General features: G+C 41.3%; 1 long non-coding RNA gene across 1 annotated transcript in view; it reads left to right on the forward strand.

Annotated features, from left to right (window-relative positions):
- Positions 1–1,561: 1,561 nt before the first annotated feature.
- LOC124715316 overlaps positions 1,562–15,937 on the forward strand; it is a 539,482-nt gene continuing 525,106 nt past the window's right edge. The window contains exon 1 of the long non-coding RNA XR_007005650.1: positions 1,562–1,667. This is a non-coding gene — a long non-coding RNA (uncharacterized LOC124715316). The remainder of the gene's footprint in view (positions 1,668–15,937) is intronic.

Raw genomic sequence — 15,937 nt, forward strand, 5'->3', positions numbered from 1 at the left:
CTAACCTAAGGACATCACACACATCCATGCCCGAGGCAGGATTCGAACCTGCGACCGTAGCGTTCGCACGGTTCCAGACTGAAGCGCCTAGAACCGCACGGCCACACCGGCCGGCTCACGCTTCATCAACAATGTTTAATGGAAGATGTGCCACTGCAGCACGCATGCGGCAAAACGATCAGATTTCTTCTCTTCCTTGTATTTCTCTGTTAGTCCCAGTTTTTGTATTCTGTTCCCCAGACATTTTATTTTTCAATCCGTCCACAAGAACAGTTTCATTTTCACACTGGATTGTCTCCGCTTCTTCACAAGCGAACCCCACGATCCTTTTGTCAGGAAGAAACCCACCGTCAGTGTTCAAAAAATTATTACCTTCAACTACTTTCACTCAATTGAATCTCCGAACTAAAGCCAGGCTTCTTGATCGTCCCAATGGCACCTCCGCTTGCTCTACACAGTCCAGTCTTGGGGTTCTCATAATCTGACGTATTTTCGACGAAATATGAGCTTTTATCTTTCAAATCTTGAAATTTCTCACCAAGCAAGTGAAAATTAGCCACTGCCTTTTCTTCGCGGCCTCTTTTCTTGCATTTATGCATTCATTTTTTAATCTTCTCATCCGTTCCGTCAGGTTGGCAAGAATGTTGCTATTCCACCATGATTCTGCCATTTGCAGTTTTTCAACGTTATCGGAACTTATTCCCTTCGAAATTCAGGCGCAATCATTTCGTAAACTCACCAGATTTACTGTACACCCGGCAGCGACGATCGTCCTTGGGAAGACACGCTCTCCATTCGATGTGGTGATTATTTACATTACTAACGGCGTAAAGAATTCAAATAGTGTACGAAGTTACGCGGAAACGAAGGCTGTCGCCGAGGGGAGTGCCTGACAGAAGGTGACAACACATCCCCTCCTGGTGAACGACTGGCTAAATCGGCAGTGGGGCACGCCCTGGTCGTGAATACCACGGTGCACCCCCGGTTGGTCAGAAGTGCCACTGTACCCGTGGCACCTACAGTTGGGTAGCAAGTGCCACGGTACCTTTGGTATCTAGGTATGGGTGGACATGCCACGGTCGGAAACTCCACGTAGCCCTGGATGATGCACGCCTCTCCCCGGCACCCAAAGTGTTCATTTCAGCATAAGGATTCTTCCGCATAATGTACTAAGAGTTGTCGGTATTTTTTTATGTTCACCCTTCATAGGCAGCTGAAAGCACCACCAATGTCACGGCGTTCCACCACAAAGCCTAAGGACAGAATGCCAAAATATTACTCCGGTGGAAACTGAAAAGGTGCGCAGGTGATGAAAATGGCCACATCGTGTGATATCTCAGATATTAATGGTATCAGTAAAAATAAAAAGGGTCAATACTTTTCGTTGCAGTGAGAGCACCTCTCGCGCAACTGCATTCTGGGGACTCGAGAGCGAGGATGGGTTGTCTGTCGACAGTGCCATCTGGCGGGCAGTTGGCGCACTACGTTGACGTCAGCTGTCGGATCAATAGTATCGCTGGTCAGAGGCGGCGCGCGGCTGCGGAGCGCAGCAGTCGGCGACGAGCGGAGCGCGCACGCGGCTCGCAGAAGGCAGGGCGTGCAACACGGCGGCCGTGCATGGTGTGAGAGCCAGGGGCCTCGGATGAACCAGCGCGCTCCCATGTCCGGTGAGTCCCTCACACTCCACTCGCCGCGACGCCTCCGAGTTCGCCTCACTTCTGCCTTGTAAAGCTTTCTTGTCTCTAGGAAATGTACAAATGGTATACATAAAACGGCCTTGTGTACTTACAACCTCCTCTGATGCACGCATCGGGTGTATGTTGTAACTAATTGTTTACGTCGGAGGTTTAAGTGGTATTTTTTCACCTAACATGATAAGCGTATTTTGGAATACATTCTTCTTTTGTCTTTCACATTGACACCGTATCTGTTAAGTTTGTATTCGCAATGGCCCATCCTCATAAACTCTATAGATTGCGAAATCACTACTAATACGTGAAAATTGACTGATGGCAAAATCAGAATCATAGCGAGAAGACTGATATTTTGAGATTGCAGAGCCTCAAAACTTTTCCGTGGATATAATAAATTCATATTTTCTAGTTTCTCGGTGCAAATATTACTTGACCACTGCCACAATGTTTTTTTACCTATATTTAATAAGTGAAATACTCATACAATGATTCAAAAGACGCTACAGCGTGCACTTCGTGAGGAGTAGAGAGAAAAACGATTTGCATTTCGATAACATTTTCTTAACAATTGTACAGAAAGTAAGATTCCGGAGTAAATAAAAAGACTGTTAGATCTACGTTGAAAGAGCTTCTTTGAGGACATTTACAACATATCTCTCTATGGCAGGACTCATGTATGCTGTGCCGAATTTATTGTTTCCGTACCTAATTTTCATGAACTCGGTAAGACTTATGGGAAGGTTTATGCAACAATACCTTTGATAGCCAGATAGCTTTCCGTCGGATTATCGTACGGGCATGCTGAAAAATGTCGATATCAGTAAATTACAAGTTAGATACTTCTTTTTTGGTATGACGTTCCGTTGGTATAAAGACTGGCCAAAGAGTCAATGCAGACTGATTCTGAATCGCGCAGATTTATTTAGCGTACAGACAGACAGACTAAATTTAACAGCCTGTCAAAATAATTTCTGTTCGGTTTATTCTAAGAGAAACGAAAATGGGCATGTTTCGTAATAAAATCAAATGGAAAAATTCGTAGCGATCACCTCACTGAGCCCTATGTATCATACTATTCTTCCAGCACAAGCACAGTGTACGGCATAAAAAAATAAAATGGAATATTTCGGGTCTGTAGGATCAAACAACCATGATGCGTAATGTACTGTATACTGCATTTCGAAATTGAATTTGCAAGCGCCTGACGAAATGTAGAAGTAAATGGTAAAAATATGGAAAACGCCAAACAAACGTAGCTACTAGAGTTACCAATCAGTCGCAACCGTGGATATAGGCAGCATCTCGCCGCTTCTCCTTGTTTTATATGATTTTATTTTTCACCGTTTCTTATTTATTGCCTGCATCTCTCTCTCAGAGCTGAGGTAATATTTCTGTGGACAGTATTTAGACTTCATGACATTCGCCAGAATGTTTTAACCTAACGAGTTTATCTTAGCTACTGCAAATGAAATTTGTACCACTTACAACATAGCTGCAAGCATGTTACTGTTGCCGGTCAGTAATAACAGAAACAAACCTAAACAAAAAAAAACCGCTTGATTCTATGTTCCAGTACGTACGCGGAGAATAAATGACGAATGGGTTCTGGTAGCGGGCCGATAAGACCTCTCCAGCTAACAAGAGCGCTCGCTTGAAAGTAATAAGCGCGCGACTTTTTTCACTCACGTTACCGTTCAATAGGAGCTACTTTCAAAGACAGCAGTTCGCTGCTCTGCATGCTGTTTTAATAGCTCTGTGGCTTTGAGGAGCGCGCCCTGTATCTCCGAAGATCGGCACCAGGCACTTTGCTTCACAAGCTCACTAGCTTACACGCTGATCGGCTCTCTTTCTTCAATTGTACTAGAAAGGGCGTTCTTACTGCCGGATTTTTTACGTATGTGCCGGCGGCAAAGTTTCCATCCGTGTCTCAGTTACACAAAAAAATCCCAAGGGCGGCACACCAGCCAATATACAAATTAAATAATAATGATATTAATAATAATAATAATATCAATCATTCAACTTATAAAATCTATGCTTTGTCGCTGCAGTCACTCTTTCTTTATTTTTGTCTTGTTAATTGCTTGATACGTTTGACTTTTTGCCTCAGATGGATAGAAATATTATATCATGGTTTCCCGTTGGTTCCAGTTCCCAAATGATTTCTATCCCATTAACGCGTTTAAATTTTATTGATTAAATAAATGTCCAAAAAAATTTTTGATTTTCCTTTTTGAGAAGTTATGAGTCCGCAGCTCGTGGTCGTGCGGTAGCGTTCTCGCTTCCCACGCCCGGGTTCCCGGGTTCGATTCCCGGCGGGGTCAGTGATTTTCTCTGCCTCGTGATGACTGGGTGTTGTGTGATGTCCTTAGGTTAGTTAGGTTTAAGTAGTTCTAGGGGACTGATGACCATAGATGTTAAGTCCCATAGTGCTCAGAGCCATTTGAACCATTTAGAAGTTATGAGGTTTATTCAGTAGTTGATTTCCTTTAAAACATCTTCATTGGATTTAATTTTTTTGCCCAGCCCGTGTTCGTTAGTCTTCTCAAAAGCTACATTTCTATTGCTTCCAAGCTTTTCCTGTCTGTCCATCTTTCACAGACATACAGGAGCACGCCAGAAGCGAACGTCTTGGCAAACCGTTTCTTTTCCCTATACTAAAGTCCTGTTCATTTCATGGTTATCTTCTTTAATTAAATTAAGTGTTGCTGTTGCAGTTCTTTCCCTGATTTCCATGCTGCATCTGTGGTCTTCGAAATTAAGGTGGCTAAATAACAAAACTGATCAACTTTTTATATGCTGTTGTGTTGGCCATTTTTCACAGCATCTATACATAAATAGTAGTAGTTAGGAAGAAAAATCATTTTTGCATGCTGCACATGAATCTTTATTTATAGAAGCAGAAGTGTTTTGCCTAAAGCATTCAGGGTGTTTGGCTTGGAATATGTTACGCAATTTTCCCTTTCGCATATTAGTTTTTAGATTTGAAACAATGTAAATATTTTATAATAAAAGGAAAACATACTTACAGTGAAGCGTCTAACGTATTACCCGAAGATCAAACATATTTTGTTAATGAATTACACATTTTACTGTAGGTACCGTTTCATTTTATTATAGAGTACTTAGTGAGCTCTTTTAAAACTAAAAACTAATATGTGAATACGAAATATCATGTAATATTCTAGTTCAACCACTGTGGACGCCTTGTTAAGAAACCGAAACGCGTCTGAGTGTATAAATGAAAATATAAGGTGTTTTCTTACTACTACATCTTTTCAAATATTTTATTAATTTCAGTCTTGTTATTGTGTCCTTCATTCTAATTTGCTTACTATCATACGTTTTTCATTTAAATTTTAAATTCAAAAATGGTCAGACTTGTTTGCAAATTTCGGAAGTGTTCTCTGCATTTTTTTACTAGCTGATATTAGGGCATTACCATCCGCAAATCATGCAATAGGTGGCTGTATCCCGAGAACGAAAAGAGAGGAGAAAACTCCAAATGTTTTTTCCTTTGAAGATCTTTAGACTACTTGTGGTGAACAGCTAAACAAATATGGTGATAAGGCCCAGTTCGCCAGCCGTTTTCAGCATTCTCTCATGCATATTTGCCTGGAGTCGCTGAACAGTTTGAGGCTGTATTTGCCGAGCATTGTGGTGGGCAGTCATCCAGACACTGGGGTCATATTCAGTAGTTGTGGGGTTCAGACTTCGATTGGACCATGCAAATTTTAAGTTTTCCATGGATTCCAGAACGATTAAACCAATGCCAGGATGCTTCCTGAAGAAAAAAAAGAAGAAATCGGGCGATTTCCTTTATCTTTGTTCAGCCGATCTTGTGCTTCGTATCTGCCGCGGTCGTCGACGTGGTGTTGAAATCTAATTTTCCGCCTCCCCCGTGTTGTACATGTATTACGTGGTATTCCGGGAGCTAATCCAGTATTCTGTACTGTTTTGAAACTGGTGTTGTTGAAATAGTTCTGTAGGAACGGAATGAGATGCGTTCCTGTCCTTTATTTCTGTACATTTCTTTGTCAGATTCTACGTTTACATGAACCCCGAAATCCGGATCCAACCATACAATGAATGATTGAGGACGCCTTGTAACGGTGCCAGTCATTCCTTTTCCCGGTACATCAGAAAATGGACCGAGGGAAAGACGACCTTCCACATGCTTCCGTGCGGGCCGTGATATCTCTGTCTTGTCTTTTCTGTCATTACACGAGTGGCAGTAGAATCGTTTTGCACTGTGTCGCAAATGCCAGTTCTCTAAACTTTTTCAATAGTGTTTCGCGAAAAGAATGACTTATTGCGCCCTGGGATTGTCATTTGAGCTCACGGAGCATTTCCATAATAAAACTTCCTGGCAGATTAAAACTGTGTGCCCGACCGAGACTCGAACTCGGGACCTTTGCCTTTCGCGGGCAAGTGCTCTACCATTTGAGCTACCGAAGCACGACTCACGCCCGGTCCTCACAGCTTTACTTCTGCCAGTATCTCGTCTCCTACATTCCAAACTTTACAGAAGCTCTCCTGCGAGCCTTGCAGCCTGTGGCCTGTGGCTAAGCCATGTCTCCGCAGTATCCTTTCTTTCAGGAGTGCTAGTTAGCCTGTGGCTAAGCCATGTCTCCGCAGTATCCTTTCCTTCAGGAGTGCTAGTTCTGCAAGGCTCGCAGGAGAGCTTCTGTAAAGTTTGGAACGTAGGAGACGAGATACTGGCAGAAGTAAAGCTGTGAGGACCGGGCGTGAGTCGTGCTTCGGTAGCTCAAATGGTAGAGCACTTGCCCGCTAAAGGCAAAGGTCCCGAGTTCGAGTCTCGGTCGGGCACACAGTTTTAATCTGCCAGGAAGTTTCATATCAGCGTACACTCCGCTGCCGGACCTACCGGTAACAAATCTAGCGCAACGTCTCGAATCGCTTCGATGTCTTCTATAATCCGATCAGCTGGGGATCGAAAGCAGTCAAGCAGCATTGGAGAATGGATCGCACAAGTGTTCTGTATGCTACATCCTTTTTGGCCTCTAATGATTCTTCGGAAGGCCGTTACACTATTTATGGATGCTTCATCAATACATTCCACTAGCGTCTCTATAAACGTTTCTCCTATCATAGACTGGTACACGGGATTCGTAATTGGGACGAGAGAGTCCAAACTCCTGTACAAGCATCCTTATTTGAGCGTCTTTACACCACCTTGGGCGTATGCCGTGACTGTTACTTAAAAAAATCTCGTTGTCAGTTGAAGATAAAGGCTTAAATGTCTTTCCTTTCCCTCGCCTATTGTTTGCAATAGCTTAGCCCAATTGATGTTTCACTTCTTTGTGTATCGCAACATCTCAAACGTTTCCAGTCTCTTCACTTACGTTTCCTTCGAAAACAACACACGACTTCAAATATTCAATTGTTTGAAAGAAATTTTCGTGATTTGACTTTTAATTGATCATTTATTTTAGATAATCATGATTTTGGCCTTTGCAGCCATTCTCCAGAGCATGCTGAAACGTTAAATGTGTTTTGCGCTTGAGAATGGCTCCAAAGGCCAAATCGTGATTGTATAAAACAAATGACAAATTAAAAGCCAAATGGCGAAAATTTCTATCAAAAAATTCTGTACGAATGTAGTCCCCCAAGAAGATAAGATTATTCAAATATTCAATTTGTAAATTTCCTGTTGGGATTTAAAGACAGATTGCCTATGAAAGTAAGTCCGGATACGCCCCAAATCAAGAGAAATCCCTTCTTCAGTACAGTGTACAGGACTGTAAATCAAATTAGTAACGTAATCTGACTGGAAATAATTTGCAGGAAAATATCTAGACGGTGAACGCCTACTTTCCAATGCGACGTCTTAACAATGGACATAGCAAAAGGAAAACTGAATTTAAGTGAACACGAGCAGTTGTAGCAGATATCTCACCAAACATCAAGATGTGCGAAGAAAAAAATGGTTCAAATGGCTCTGAGCACTATGGGACTTAACTGCTGTGGTCATCAGTCCCCTAGAACTTAGAACTACTTAAACCTATCTAACCTAAGGACATCACACACATCCATGCCCGAGGCAGGATTCGAACCTGCGACCGTAGCGGTCACGCGGTTCCAGACTGAAGCGACTAGAACCGCACGGCCACACCGGCCGGCAAGATGTGCGAAGAAACGTGGCTTCCAGCACTGCGCAGTGCTGTGGGCTTGTGGACCCAGCCTGTTATATGACACCATACAGTTACAAGGCATCAGATAGAATAAAGCACTGCGTCTCTGAGGGCTACGTCAACACCTACTTTTTCTGCTGAAAAGCAAACAGATAAATGCGAAATATAATTATCTTTCTGATTACTACTGCTTTTGATGTTAATTGCATTGATAAATCCCTAAAGCCTCTGCCAGCTTATGCAGGCAAATACTCGTAGTACGTTTCGCATCAAATTATCGTATTCCAAACTGCTTAGTGCAATTCGGCACAGTTCGTCTAAATGTAAGGGGCAGTCAAATGAAAACGAGGCAAATGGAAAAAGTTAAGTAAACCGGTATTTCAGTACTAATTGCCATAACTGTTAATATTCGTACATTTGTCCCACTGTAAGAAAAGACGGTAAGCGTCTTCATGAAAAACTGTTTACGGAACAATGTTTGCACCCAGGCTTACACCTTTTCGTCCGAAGCAAATCGACGGCCGCAAGCGTCTTTTTTTGAGGACTCTAAAAATATGGAAATCGCATGGGCAAAGATCAGGACTATATGGAGGGTGTGTATGGCTTCCCAACGAAATTTCCGTAGCGTAGTCGAAACAACTTTGGCAACATGTGGGCGGACCCATCCTCAGACAGTGCCGATTTCTCCCCATATGATTCCCACATTTTTGCAGGTCTGAAGAAAGACACTCGTAGCAGCGGATTTGCTTCGGACGAAGAGGTGCTCGACGCGGTACAATCATGGTTTCGTAGGCAACCTCAAAATTTTTCCTGAAGGTATTCACGGTTTTGTCATAGTGGGATAAATGTTTTAACAGTTATGGTTGTTATTTTTGAAATAATAGATATTTTGCTTACTTTCCCTCCGTCTGTCTCATTTCCTGTAGACTGCCACATATAGGTAAAAAAGAGTCGAGGAAAATCTATTGAAACAATATTTGGTAATTTCCAAGAAGGTTTGCCTATCGAAGCCGCGGGCTCCAAACGACAAATATCGAAATTGCGATTGTAAATCGATCACGCGACAGTGGTGGCGGGCGTTATAATAAATTATTTGTGAGTGCTAGGGAAACTCAGACGATTTATGTCGGTAGTGATTGGGATGTCTGGTATTGTTGACGTTTCTTCGGCCGATTGCCTCACGTGGAAGAATCTAATTCCATGCTCATGTTGTTGTTGTTGTTGTGGTCTTCAGTCCTGAGACTGGTTTGATGCAGCTCTCCATGCTACTCTATCCTGTGCAAGCTTCATCATCTCCCAGTACCTACTGCAACCTACATCCTTCTGAATCTGCTTAGTGTATTCACCTCTTGGTCTCCCTCTACGACTTTTACCCTCCACGCTGCCCTCCAATACTAAATTGGTGATCCCTTGATGCCTCAGAACATGTCCTACCAACCGATCCCTTCTTCTGGTCAAGTTGTGCCACAAACTTCTCTTCTCCCCAATCCTATTCAATACTTCCTCATTAGTTATGTGATCTACCCATCTAATCTTCAGCATTCTTCTGTAGCACCACATTTCGAAAGCTTCTATTCTCTTCTTGTCCAAACTATTTATCGTCCATGTTTCACTTCCATACATGGCTACACTCCATACGAATACTTTCAGAAATGACTTCCTGACACTTATATCAATACTGGATGTTAACAAATTTCTCTTCTTCAGAAACGCTTTCCTTGCCATTGCCAGCCTACATTTTATATCCTCTCTACTTCGACCATCATCAGTTATTTTGCTCCCCAAATAGCAAAACTCCTTTACTACTTTAAGTGCCTCATTTCCTAATCTAATTCCCTCAGCATCACCCAACTTAATTCGACTACATTCCATTATCCTCGTTTTGCTTTTGTTGATGTTCATCTTATATCCTCCTTTCAAGACACTGTCCATTCCATTCAACTGCTCTTCCAAGTCCTTTGCTGTCTCTGACAGAATTACAATATCATCGGCGAACCTCAAAGTTTTTATTTCTCCTCCATGAATTTTAATACCTACTCCTAATTTTTCTTTTGTTTCCTTTACTGCTTGCTCAATATACAGATTGAACAACATCGGGGAGAGGCTACAACCCTGTCTTACTCCCTTCCCAACCACTGCTTCCGTTTCATGTCCCTCGACTCTTATAACTGCCATCTGGTTTCTGTACAAATTGTAAATAGCCTTTCGCTCCCTGTATTTTACCCCTGCCACCTTTAGAATTTGAAAGAGAGTATTCCAGTTAACATTGTCAAAAGCTTTCTCTAAGTCTACAAATGCTAGAAACGTATGTTTGCCTTTCCTTAATCTTTCTTCTAAGATAAGTCGTAAGGTCAGTATTGCCTCACGTGTTCCAGTGTTTCTACGGAATCCAAACTGATCTTCCCCGAGGATGGCTTCTACTAGTTTTTCCATTCGTCTGTAAAGAATTCGTGTTAGTATTTTGCAGCTGTGACTTATTAAGCTGATAGTTCGGTAGTTTTCACATCTGTCAACACCTGCTCTCTTTGGCATTGGAATTATTATATTCTTCTTGAAGTCTGAGGGTATTTCGCCTGTTTCATACATCTTGCTCACCAGATGGTAGAGTTTTGTCAGGACTGGCTCTCCCACAGCCGTCAGTAGTTCCAATGGAATATTGTCTACTCCGGGGGCCTTGTTTCGACTCAGGTCTTTCAGTGCTCTGTCAAACTCTTCACGCAGTATCATATCTCCCATTTCATCTTCATCTACATCCTCTTCCATTCTTATAATATTGTCCTCAAGTACATCGCCCTTGTATAGACCCTCTATATACTCCTTCCACCTTTCTGCTTTCCCCTCTTTGCTTAGAACTGGGTTTCCATCTGAGCTCTTGATATTCATACAAGTCGTTCTCTTATCTCCAAAGGTCTCTTTAATTTTCCTGTAGGCGGTATCTATCTTACCCCTAGTGAGATAGGCCTCTACATCCTTACATTTGTCCTCTAGCCATCCCTGCTTAGCCATTTTGCACTTCCTGTTGATCTCATTTTTGAGACGTTTGTATTCCTTTTTGCTTGTTTCACTTACTGCATTTTTATATTTTCTCCTTTCATCAATTAAATTCTATATTTCTTCTGTTACCCAAGGATTTCTACTATCCCTCGTCTTTTTACCTACTTGATCCTCTGCTGCTTTCACTACTTCATCCCTCAAAGCTACCCATTCTTCTTCTACTGTATTTCTTTCCCCCATTCCTGTCAATTGCTCCCTTATGCTCTCCCTGAATCTCTGTGCAATGTATAAACTTGTTTGACTTTATGTCGCAAATATGGACTAATACTGGATGACAAAAGGAGGGACTGTGTAGACAGCAGTGGGCCGAAATGTATAAAAGTTCGTAAGGAGAGTTCTGATACTTAAATACCGTTACAATTTCATTTCGGAAAGCGTGGGAAACGAACGACTATCAGGAAGAATACATGGTATGACTATTCCAAATTATCCATACACCAGCATAATTCTTCTATCTTGTTGGATTAGGGACTACACCCTGCAAGCAACATCATCGGAAACTGACCTACCTACCAATACCGTGTGCGACTATTTCGGGTTTTGCAGAGACATGTATTATGTGATAGTGACGACCGACAGTGTACCGATCGGTGGACCAAGTAAAGTTGTTGAAGTGGACGAATCGCACATAGCAAGAAGGAAAAATTAGAGAGGACGACCTTCAAAGAAGAAATCAAATATATTCGGTGGTATGGAATGAGAGTCCCTGAAGAGTTTTGTTGTGTGAGTGTTGTCCAGAGACAGGGTAACTTTGGTCGATTTGATAAAGCGCTTTATATTTCCCGGTAGTAAAGTTATTACAGACAGCTTTCAGTCCTGCAAGACACTCAAAGCAGAAGGATTCAACCACGAGTTCTTCAACCACTCTTTAGAGTTTGTGCCTGCGGATGGCTCCAGTGTGCATACGCAGAGCATCGAGCGGCTGTAGAAATATGTGAAATCTTCCATTAAAAAAGAAGGGCGTCCAGGAGAAAGAGACAACTCTACCTGTTTCAGTACCTTTATTTACATAACTTGCGGTTGCAAGGAAAATTTAACGCATGTGACACCCTACCCATATTTTTGCGTGAAATTGGCAGAGTTTACACAGGTTGCGGCAAAAACGGAATGCTCCCTGTAGCATACACATCAAATGGACTTTCTCATGACGTTAGCGTCGACGACGAGTAAGATAGGTCGTTTCCTTTGTAATTACAAGTATTTTAGTAACGTTCTTATTTTGTCGTTGCTGTAGTGACCACTATAAACATGCTCATAACGCCCGCTATCACAGTTCCGTGATCGATTTACAATCGCACTTTCGATAGCTATCGTTTGGAGCCCGCGGCTTCGATAGGCAAACATTCTTGGAAATTACCCAATAATTGTATGTAAATCCGTAAAACTGACTCCCAGAACGTAACTCAGTCGCACTAGTACGTGTAATATGTGGCCAGAAAAACGCGTGGTATTCAGAGTTCCACTACGTAAGAAAATCAGATAAAGTATAATGCTCGCAAGTCACGAGGCACTGGCAAAAATTTATCCATATGGAGTGCGAAAAAACTGCCTTTGTTACCATTCGCATAAATTGACAGCAGACAGCTTTTGTACCGAGTCTCGAAACATAATCTCCTCACGAAGACCCAGAGACCGAATCTCCACAAGTGAGACACGCTTCCACCCCATGAAAGTTACAGCACGACAGAATACAATGCCTTTTTCGTACACATGCCCCAGCATTCTCAGGCAGTGGGTTGAAGGGCCGACGCAGCTGGAACTCAAAGAATATTTCCTGAATGTGTGTTCTCGGAGTCTTTCACGGTGGCATGCTTCAATAAAGTCTTCTCGGCGTACAAGCCACGTTACTCCGGCCCTCCCTGGAAGGTTCCAGACGCTGCCACTGCATGTATATAAGCAGTCACGCGGTGCCAGCCCAGGGAGACGGTGATCTTAGCTCCTGATGACGATGGCGGAGAGAATCGAACGCTCGCATGTTTTATTCGAAGTTTGTAGCCCTTAAACTGAGAATTATTTCCTGAATACCTCACAGACTGACCAAAAGTTAGCAAAGTTGTTCGAATTGATAACTAGGTACAGAATTGCATCTTTGCAGTAAGCGAAGTAAGTAAGTAGGTAGTAAGCGAAACATTTGAATTAAAAAATAGTAAAGTAAGAATTGAAGTTCTTTGAAAGACTTCATGCACACCACTGGCTAAATGTTTATTAAAAATCCACTATTGCAGTTTCAGTCTTACGGTAATTTTCAAGTGGGTGACAACTACAAATAATATATGCTCAAGGTTAAATATACCAAATTTAAACATACCGCCAACATAATACGTAAATGTTTTTCAGTGGAGTCACGAAAATCGATATTAAAAGAGACTAAAAATTTTTTGCGTGCTGTAAGCGCAGCAGTAGTCATCAGTAAAAGGAATAAAAATGACGTGAGTCTCTAGTGCTTGTGGCAACCTTAGTTACATACATCATTTAAATAAAGTATAAGATGCATCAATATGTTACGAGAAAGCATCGTAGAAGATACAAAAAAATGCAATACTGCTCACTAAATGTACCGTTTGCGACAAACGGACACATGAAATAAATCTCAGGCCTACTTCGCGTATCATTAACGAACAGCGTACTGATCAAAACAGAGGGGAAGAACTCCAGCGAATTTACGCCTTTTCCAAAGACTACAAAAGACGCAACCTTTGCCTGCATAGATAAATATACTGTTAGGTGCTGACCTTATAGTTTTGCGCAACCGAATCAATCAAACGTTTCTAACTGTATTAAAAAACACTGGCAAGAAACGTACATATCCATAAAGTATCGTATACCATTCAGCGCTTCATGTTTATACAATAACAAAACATAGTTACAAAATGTTTTCGTACCACATAATTATTTCAATTTATGTAATATCCAGGCGAAACACCACAGCGAAGCCTAGCATTGCAAATACATTTCTAAATATCAGATACAAAAATACAACCATAATGTTATTAACTGTAAAAATGTTGCCTTTATTTTTAAATATAAGTAACGCTCTTCATAATCATGCAACAGACGTTAAGTCAGATGTCGTCCCACAAAGGCATTAAACAGAGCAAATACACAGGCATAAAGAATAGTCGAAAAGATATTGTGATAAAAACTTCACATTGAATATTAGTAAAATACTTCATGATACTGCACTGAACAAGTCATGTAATATCTTACTGAAAGGATGGAGCATAGGACATGAGGTTAGTGAATATGTAACGTCATAAAGAATCGTAATAACTTTTTACAAAAACGCAATTATCATATCAAACATGGCAATAGATCAACTTCCTTACATTTGAAAATGTTCAAAACAATTCATAATCATGTTGGCTGTAAAATATCGGCACACCCAGGCGACACGCGACATTGACGCCAAGCAATGTACAATACAATCACTCAGAAATGAGGCTTACTTTTATTTAAACGTGAAGATGATATTTTTTCGTTAGTAATATTATGGCTATACTTTTACATCTGACATTCAGGAACGTATTCGCACTACTTGGCGTCGATGTGGCGTGTCGCCTGGATATTATGTAATAAGCAGATAACTATGTAGAACGAGAACATTTTCTAACTGTGTTCTATATGTCTTCATATCCATATATCACTGAAAGGTATTCTCTAGTTTATGGATATGTACGTTTTTCGCCAGTGCTTATTACCACTGCTATAAAGTTTGACTGACTTCGGTTTCCCAGTAACAAAAGATCAGCGTCTAAGAGTATACTTGTCTATGCTAGCAAACGTTGCGTGTCAGGACGCCTGCGTGCATGGATGTATAACAAGGGGAGTTGTCATGACCCTCACAAAGTTGAAGCCAGCGCCCACCACGTTCGCTGCCCCAAACATTAGTTTTTCATGGAAGTGTTATGAGCAAAAATGCCAGCTTGCGTCATTTACAGGCGTCCTAACCGTTCTAATTATAGCTGAAAGCGGAAAGGAATCACATTTCATTCGCGTGTGAACGCGATCAAGCGCTGTTTTCTTATATGTACACGAGCTTTGGTTGCGCTGTTTACTTTTACGATAGTGGTTTTATTTTTGTCATTAGATTTCATATTTCCTATCAGTCCAACTCGAAAAGCTCTCTGGATGAACACTGTGAGAAAAAAGATAACAAATGGACCAAACATAGCGAGGGTAACAGCCAGGCTTATGACCGGATGTGTGCAGAACAACACTATTGTCCTAATGTCACAATTTCTAAATTAGAATGCGTTGGGCATATCCAGAAGAGAACGTGATTCAGGTTGAGAAGATTATTACAAGAAAAGTTAAAAATAGTACTGGAAGATGGTAAGGAAATACGTGGTGAAGATCGCCTGGAAAATGTTTAAATAGACATTATACAGAAAGAAAAAATGTTGGGAATTTAGAAAACATGAAAAAGTTGTATGGGCTATCTCTTTCCATAAGCTTTCCCCAAATGAAAATCCTCAGCACTGTCTTTGCCCGAATGATCCTGGCGCTTGGTGCAAGTACATGATAAGTGCAACATATGACCACAAACATCCTTCACATGAGGCAGTAATGAATTAAATTAAAACTCTGTTTAGAGATCTTTGTAAAGATACCTTGTCGAAGAAATATCTTCGTGGGAAAACGCACAATTTAAATGAATGTCTGAATTCTGTCATTTGGACCCGGCTACCGATAACTGTGTTTGTTCAGATTACAGCCTTCAGATTTTGTGTTTATGGTACTATTTTATGCTTCAATGATGGTGTGACAAGAAAACTCGATGTTTCGGAAGTATTGGGCAGAAAATCTAGTGGAAATGCTGCAGAAACCTTAGTGGAAATAGACAAAGAGAGACTCGGAAAAGCAGATATTGTTAATTTAAAATGCGCAGAAGAAGCTAGACGGAAAAGAAGAGGGACCAAGAGAAAAAAAGAAAATCAGTATGACCCAGATGATGCCCAGTATGGTGCAGGAAAATATCAGCGGTAAGTAATTCTCATCAAGAACTATAGTAATATTGCAATGCTAAATTTTAAA

This window comes from Schistocerca piceifrons, chromosome 1 (assembly GCF_021461385.2).
Source record: "Schistocerca piceifrons isolate TAMUIC-IGC-003096 chromosome 1, iqSchPice1.1, whole genome shotgun sequence".
Lineage (NCBI taxonomy): Eukaryota > Metazoa > Arthropoda > Insecta > Orthoptera > Acrididae > Schistocerca > Schistocerca piceifrons.